General features: G+C 45.0%; 1 long non-coding RNA gene across 1 annotated transcript; it reads right to left on the bottom strand.

Moving 5' to 3' along the window:
* Positions 1-386: 386 nt before the first annotated feature.
* LOC130593037 (uncharacterized) lies at positions 387-6,312 on the bottom strand. Its single transcript, XR_008970738.1, has 3 exons — positions 6,237-6,312; positions 1,838-2,031; positions 387-600 (listed from the first exon to the last, which is right to left on the bottom strand). It is a non-coding gene; the product is annotated as an uncharacterized LOC130593037 (long non-coding RNA).
* Positions 6,313-7,636: the final 1,324 nt, after the last annotated feature.

Raw genomic sequence — 7,636 nt, 5'->3', positions numbered from 1 at the left:
CACCTTGGCTGGGAGCTCCCATCTGTATCAGTGCTATTCACACAGAGCCATAGGCCTGCGGCTTGAGATGATGGAGGGTTGCAATTTCTGCATTCTTCAGAGGAAAACAAAGCCCAGTATTATATGCAAGTGTAGAGCCTCCAAAAACCCTATTAACAGGCTTCTCTTCATTATTCCTTTGATTTGCATATTGCTGTCTTAATGCAGGCTAAATGTAATTATTTCTCAGTGTTGTTTTGCCTGTATTAGTGGAAACGATTGCCACAGGGCCCTGTTCAAAAACTGCCTATATAAATATTGTTAAAAATAAATGCATAACATTAATTCTCTGCCGTTCATGTCACTGTTTATTTAATGCTCTAAAAAGCTAATTACCACTCACTTTACATCTTTTTCAGGTCTTAAAGTCTCAGTGCTATAAGATAAAGGAATTAATTGTTAATTAACATACCTTTTTTGGAGCACACTTTTTTCTTTATCAAAGATTACAAGAGGAGGAAGAGAAGGGGAAGGGGAGAAATGAAGCTCTCGGTATTTCTGCCAGCTCTGATGCCAAAATGGGCTTTTGCTTAAATAACACCACAAAACTTTTATCTGGCCCTGGGGAGAAGAAGTACAAGCTATGGTGTGTGAAGCCAATAAAAAGCATCAGTATTATTATTAGTTTTCCTTGCACTGGATGTCTGAACACATTGTACCCAACTGTGTCTGCAGCCTGATGGATTTGTAAAAAGGGAAATGATGTTGCTGGAATTTTAGGCATCCAGCACCAAAAAGCAGAATGCCCTTTGCTGGGGAACAAGGCAGCATGACCTAGGAGAATTAATCCTCAACTATGGCTTTTTTGCATTTGAAGGGGCATTGATGGGGATGCCGAGCATCTCAATGCCCATTCCCAGGCATCCTAATGCCCAGGGAAGCCAGGGAGACCTCCAACCTGGGCAACCAGGCATGAGATGTTTCACATTACCACCTCAAAGGGTGTAAAGCAATCAAACCCAACATGCAGGGTCAGATTGATACTACTCACCTGCTTGTTGCCCCACTTGATCCTGATCCCCCCTCCACACTAGCCATAGCTATGCCTCTGAGTCGGGTGACACAGGTAGGTGCCATGTAGAAGACACTGAAGCAGGAGGGGAGAGGAAAAACTGCAGTTACATCACTGATATGATTCCTGCACCCTTTTTACTCTGGGGTGGGGAGGGTGCCATATATTCTTCCAGAGCTTGGTTAGCACAGACTACACTATCCACTGGGATCACCCCCACATATGGTGCCTTTCATCTATGCTAAGGACAGGTTCCTGTATGGAGAAACCACAGGGCAAAAGAGACTTTTCCATCTTCCTACCCCTTCCTGGGGCCTCCCTAGTCCAGATCAAGATGGATTTCAAGGAAGGAGTAAACAAGGGGTGTTGGGCTCCTGTGGGAAGGCAGCGGTCCTATTCCTGCCCTCATTTCAGGATTCTACCCACCCGCCTCCATCTCTTTGCTCCAGTGCAATTGCCTGTCTCACCCATATGTGTTTCAGGCAGAGATGTTCACAGTAAACTTGACCCTGACAGCAGCAGCTTTGCAGGTCACAGGAAAGGGCATTTCAGCAACTTTGTCTTGCAAGCCTGTCAAACATCACCATGCTGATATCCTAAACCTACTCCTCTCCCCACTTAAGCCTCATATCAGCCAAGAGGAGCAACACTGAGTCAGGTTTAGCCCTAATGCCATTTTCCTTGCCCTTGTGTCCAAGTTCTCAGCTATTCCCTGCCACAATTTCTCTGTTACCTCCCCAGGGCAATGGGTCACCATGCCATTAATCTCTGCTGCAAAAGCCTCACCGTTGGGTGTCGCGATGGGAGCGTGCTGTTCATGCCAGAGCAGACTTTGCAGCTTTGTGATGTATTTATAGTTGTGTTGCTTTTCTCTCCAGCTAATTGGAAATGTCAGGGAACTTTTAATTTGTAACAATGAAGTGAAACTCTTCCGCCTCCGTATTTACATAAATTAGGGCGAGTTTGCACACATCCATTTCCTGGAAGAAAAGACAAAAAAGAAACAAATTCAGGATGAGTTTCCTACTTGAAATATTCATGAAGCCAGGCATAAAAATACAGTAACTGCCTAGACAGGCTTGTCCAAAAGGAAAATTAAGAACAGAGCCATGAGGACAATTTAAAAGCACATCCTAGCAGGCTCTCCTTGCCCTTCCACTCAGCTGGTGGTGGGCTCTGACTGCCCTTGGGTTTTGTCACAGGCAGGAGGGGACAGTCCTTGCACTGCATCCAGGGCTGCCCAGTTACTAAACAGCACATCGGGACAACCAGTGCATTCTATTACCTCTCAGCAGGAAGGGAGAGGCTGAAACATTAAGTGCTTATGGGCAGTCCTAGTTTCATCCAAGCATCTGTCCACATCCCTGACCTATTGCCTATTCCCAGTAAATATGCAAATCTCAGATAGCTTAGCATTTTGGGGCTATTTTTATTGTACCTGCAGTCAGAGCACAGTGAGGGGCAGTGATTCAGCTGCTAGCGTAATTCATACACTGTATTCTCCAGCATTATCCTGTGGATCTACTATTAACCTGCATTATTCCATTAATTCAATATTTATCTCTGGGGCTGTTAATGGAGTATTTGATTTAGCAGTACATGAATATTGCATCCTGCAGCAGTAAGAAAAAAGGTGAATTTAAAACCAGACCAGGGTAACTGCTAATCAAATATATTCATGGAAAGCTTAAACACAAATCCTGCTCAGCTTACCCCAACCGTGGGGCTGACATTTCAATCCACTTAGCACAGATGGAGCACTTTGTCACTTGTTCAGAGGGACACTGAGGATGCTGGAACCCTGAGAAGTTCACATCTGTTAGACATCCCATAGAGTTTGCTGTGGCTACACAAAAATCCACTTCCAAGGGTAAAAATATGTCTTGGAGGAGCAATAACAGCTTGATTTAGTCTTCATGCTTTGTCATTTTCAGTTGTAATGGCACTGGGACACAACCTGTTGAAAAGGTCCAAGCCGCACATGAACAACCCATATGGAGGAGCTGGGCTTGGAGAACTGAATTCATATGAACATATGTTCATATGTTCTTATGTCTTCAGCATTGCTCAGAAATTCTTGCTTGCAGACCTTGTAAGTTCCCAGATAGACTGAAATCAAGTAGTGATGGCAAGGTAGGCTTTGAGAGAAGCCTGATCTCTTGCATAGCTCTATTTTGGGCCAAATGATGGACATCTGACAGTTGCTTGAGTAGCATCTCCCAGATTAGACCTCTTAGCCTTCCAGTATCTGAAGGTGGGCTATAGGGATGCTGGGGAGGGACTCTTCATTAGCGACTGTAGTGGCAGGACAAAGGATAATGGGTTAAAACTTAAACAGGGGAAGTTTAGATTGGATATAAGGAAGAAGTTCTTTACTGTGAGGGTGGTGAGGCACTGGAATGGGTTGCCCAGGGAGGTTGTGAATGCTCTATCCCTGGCGGTGTTCAAGGCCAGGTTGAACAAAGCCTTGGGTGGCAGGGGGGTTGGAACTGGATGATCTGAAGGTCCTTTTCAACCCTAACTATTCTATGATTCTATGATTAATTGCCACATTTTCATTTGAAACTGCTTGTTTCAAACCACTGCTTGTTTTAGCGGTTGATCATTTACAATCCTCATGTGTTTTCTTGCCCATCTCTCTTGCTATAGCTTCCAAATACTGGTTTTTGTTGTTCCTTCCTAGGGAGCACTTTGAAAGAGTCAAACACCAACTCAACTCCAGGTTTCTATACTTGAAAATCTGAATAGATCTCAGCATTTCTCTGAAATGTTTGCAGGAAAAAAACAGCTGGGAAAAAACCCAAAACCAATCGTAAAGTGAAAGCTGCCTGCCAGTGCTGCCATCATGAAGCCCTCTGTTCCATGGCTTGGATCAAAACCTGCCCAGCAGCTCTGTGATATCTGGACCACTGCACACTTCCTGGGCCTATTCCACCTGGAAAACCTTCTTCTTCCTGAAATCTCCCCTCCTGCACTAAAGACAAGTACTTTGTACTGCCTGTCCTGCACTTCTGACTCCATTCCTAATGCACAGCTCATGGGAGGGTTTGAACATCTCTCTTTCCTTTCATTTGAAATACCCTTGCAGATTCCTAATCAGGCTTTAAACATACAAAGAAGGTGCTGTCTGCAGACAATCCCTTTTGAGTTTTATCTTGCTTCCACTGCATGCTGGGAGAGGGGATGTGAAGCCTTTACCAGGGCTTTGTGGTTACCCAGGCAGTGCAGATCGATAAAGCTTGTGGCTACACACCTCATTATCCTGTCTCTAACTCAAGAAGCTCCTATTTACCCAGGTCATCAGAGAATACCTTTAAGTAGGTCAATTCGGGAGAGGAGGGGTCACCTACCCACTCTCCCTGTTTAGTATTCACAATTGGCACTGAATTTCCCATCTATCATGGGGTGGTGAGTATTAATTACACGGGTGATGAGAAGCCAGGGAGGGTGAAGGCAGCATCAATCTTGCCCTTCTGGTACTTGCCAGAATATTCATGCAGAGTTTTGCTTTGTTTTGCTCAAGCATGTAATGACAAGAAGGGTTTTTTTTTGTGGAAGCTCAGACTTCTCATACCATGAGAGCCTCCTGCTCCAACGTGGTGTTTCCAGAAGTGCACTGCTGCAGCCTGGGGAAAGAAAAGGCCTGTCTTGCTCTTGCAGAATACAGAGAGCATTTGCAAGTTGTCAGTGTTTCACCCAGTCTCTTTTCAGCACTGGAAGACGTTAGCAAGCAAAGCTTTGACGAGAAGTGTAACAGACCAATGTTGAAAAGAGATAGCTGCTATCTTGTAAGTGCAGGCAGTGATGAAAGGAAAGCAGGGTCAAGGATCAGAGAGTCTGTATAGGGCAGATGGATCAGACATGTAGCATATCAAATTGATGAGCGAGCTCTCACCTGGGCATTTACGCTATCAAGGGCCTCGCTGGAAGAGCAGTACAAAGGGAGGGTTTTCAGATGCTCTTGCTGCAGTGTGGTCAACCATGTCAGCACGCTGTAATTACCACCATGCAGAGAGGCCCAAACTCCTCCTCACCTTCCACCGCAATGTCTGATCCAGGGAGAGCTTTGGACAAAGTGCTGAATAAGAGCTTTCTTCCTGATGCTGAGTGATTAAAACTGAGCCTGGGCCTTACTACTGTACCTAGTCTGAGCTAAGGCCTTAGTAAATGTCTGCAAGGGCCTGCTAATGCATATGAAAGTGCTGCTGAGCTCGTCCAGTGCCTTCCATGACCATAGAATCATAGAACCACAGAATCAGCCAGGTTGGAAAAGCCCTTTAAGCTCACCCAGTCCAGCCATTCCCAGCAGTGCCAAGGCCACCACTAACCCATGGCACTGAGGCCTCGTCTCCACGCTGTGTGAACACTTGCAGGGACGGTGACTGCAGCCCTGCCCTGGGCAGCCTGTTCCAATGCCTGAGCACCCTTTGGGCTCTGGCTCAGAGAAGGCCAAACTGGAAGGTTAGATGCAACTTTGTGGTTTTAATGCATCACAGAATCACACAGAATCACAGAACCCCAAGGGTTGGAAGGGACCTCAAAAGATCATCTAGTCCAACCCCCCTGCAAGAGCAGGGTAACCTAGAGTACATCACACAGGAACTTGTCCAGGCAGGCCTTGAATATCTCCAACGTAGGAGACTCCACAACCCCCCTGGGCAACCCGTTCCAGTGCTCTATCGCTCTCACAGTAAAGAAGTTTTTCCTGATGTTCACATGGAACCTCCTATGCTCCAGTTTACACCCATTGCCCCTTGTCCTATCACTGGACATCACTGAAAAGAACCTAGCTCCATCATCCTGACACTCACCCTTTACGTACTTGTAAACATTGATGAGGTCACCCCTCAGTCTCCTCTTCTGCCATTGTATCCTTGTTTCCAGGAACAAGGATAAAGGCAGTCATTTTCAAATAGTCTTCCCCCAGTGTCTATATAATTCAGGGAATGCAAGAGTTATATCAAATGCCAATTAGATGCTTCCCCTTCTGAATCCAAGCTGTCATATTTTTTCCATTTGTTACACAAGACACCAATACAAGGCAGTATTTGGCAGCTACGTGATGGAATTGTTTTCATTAACACTAGAAGAGGCAGAAACCCACCCCACAGGCTCTGATCTGAAAATCATGATGATACCTTGAGTTCAGACAGAAGTGTTTAACACAGCCTGGTGATCCTCTCACCTGCAATTCCCTCTCCTTTTCTCCACTGCTTGCTTGTATGTCCTGAATCCCTGTTTGAGTGAAGGCTGTCAGTTATCACAGGTAGCTCCATTCCTATGCTGCAAACAGGTTTGCCTCAGGGCATGTGAGAAAAGTGATTAATTTAAATCACATGCAGCGACGAAAGAGCATTTGTCTGACAGCAAATGTATCAGGAGCCTTTGGTGGGGCAGCCGCCTTCTGGGGCTGAAGCACGAATTGCTGCCCCATCTACCCAAGGAACTGCTTTCATCTGGGGGTCCTCAGGGTCCCCCTCTTCAGCCAGTTCTCCCTCCCCTCTGAGTGTATCTTCACTTTACATTGTCTGTCAAGGGAATCAGGCAGATTTTACAGAGCTGTTAGTCAGATACCACCATCCTTCCAGATGAAACTGCTTATTTGTGCTTTTTGGTCTGGAGCTCTGCAGTTGTGCTGATGCTGGCAAAGACTGATTGAAACTAAGGCACTTTTATTTTTTTCCCCCAAACCAAAAAATACAGCAAGAACCTCGGGTTTTACTCAGAATGCAATTTCCAGCAAACATTTCCAGCTGGCTCCAATAATTACCTTTAAGGGCTCTGTCTGTTTGATTAGCTGTAGCTAATGGGAAACCTGCACCAGTTCACATTAATGCTCTTCCTCTCTCTTCTTTTGTTTCTTGTTATTACTCACCAGAAAATCACTAACAATGTCAAATTCAGGGGTAAGAGGATTTTGATGATTTTTACTATTGAAGCCATTCTTCTGATCCAAGAGATTGAGTTGTGCTAACTGGGACCTGCACTAAACTCTTCACCCCCTAGCACACAGAAGCTTGGTAATTCTGCATAGCACAGTGTTCCCATGGAAGACAAATCCTGGCCTTTGGCCTCCTCCTGTTCCTGTCCTAAGAAGAAACCTTTGAAACAAATTCATGATTAAGTTGTTACTCAAAGTGTTGCTTACCTTCTAGATGGAATGAGACAAGCATTGAGAACAACCTGATAGATCACAGAGTACCCTGGGCTTATATCAAAATGCAGCAGTCCAGGTTGGAGGTTCCTGTATCCCTTTAAACCTTCTGAAAAGTTAAAATTTAGGTCAATATCAAAGGAAAACATCATTTCAGCCAAGGCAAAGTATTCACTTTGTCAGTGTAGAAACCAACTTTTACAATTCTTACGTATTTTTTTATCCTTGGGGTTTTTTTTTGTTCTCCCTCTCTCCCTTTTGCCCAAAAGCATTTGTTAAAGTTGGGTCAGATTCATAAATAATTATCCTTAACCTGGCCAGAAAATGAAAAGAGTAGAGCTGAAACTCACACTCATTTCCCCATCTCCAGCCTGCCAACCTGGTCAGAATAAGGATTTTCAGATGCACACACTTCTGCGCTTTGAAACAAA

The sequence above is a fragment of the Pezoporus wallicus genome, unplaced genomic scaffold, assembly GCF_028554395.1.
Source record: "Pezoporus wallicus isolate ANWC-B61680 ecotype Strahan unplaced genomic scaffold, APGP_CSIRO_Pwel_v1 contig_10769, whole genome shotgun sequence".
Classification (NCBI taxonomy): domain Eukaryota; kingdom Metazoa; phylum Chordata; class Aves; order Psittaciformes; family Psittacidae; genus Pezoporus; species Pezoporus wallicus.
The sequence above is the reverse complement of the archived record's forward strand: the minus strand, read 5'-3'. Positions and strand labels throughout refer to the sequence as shown.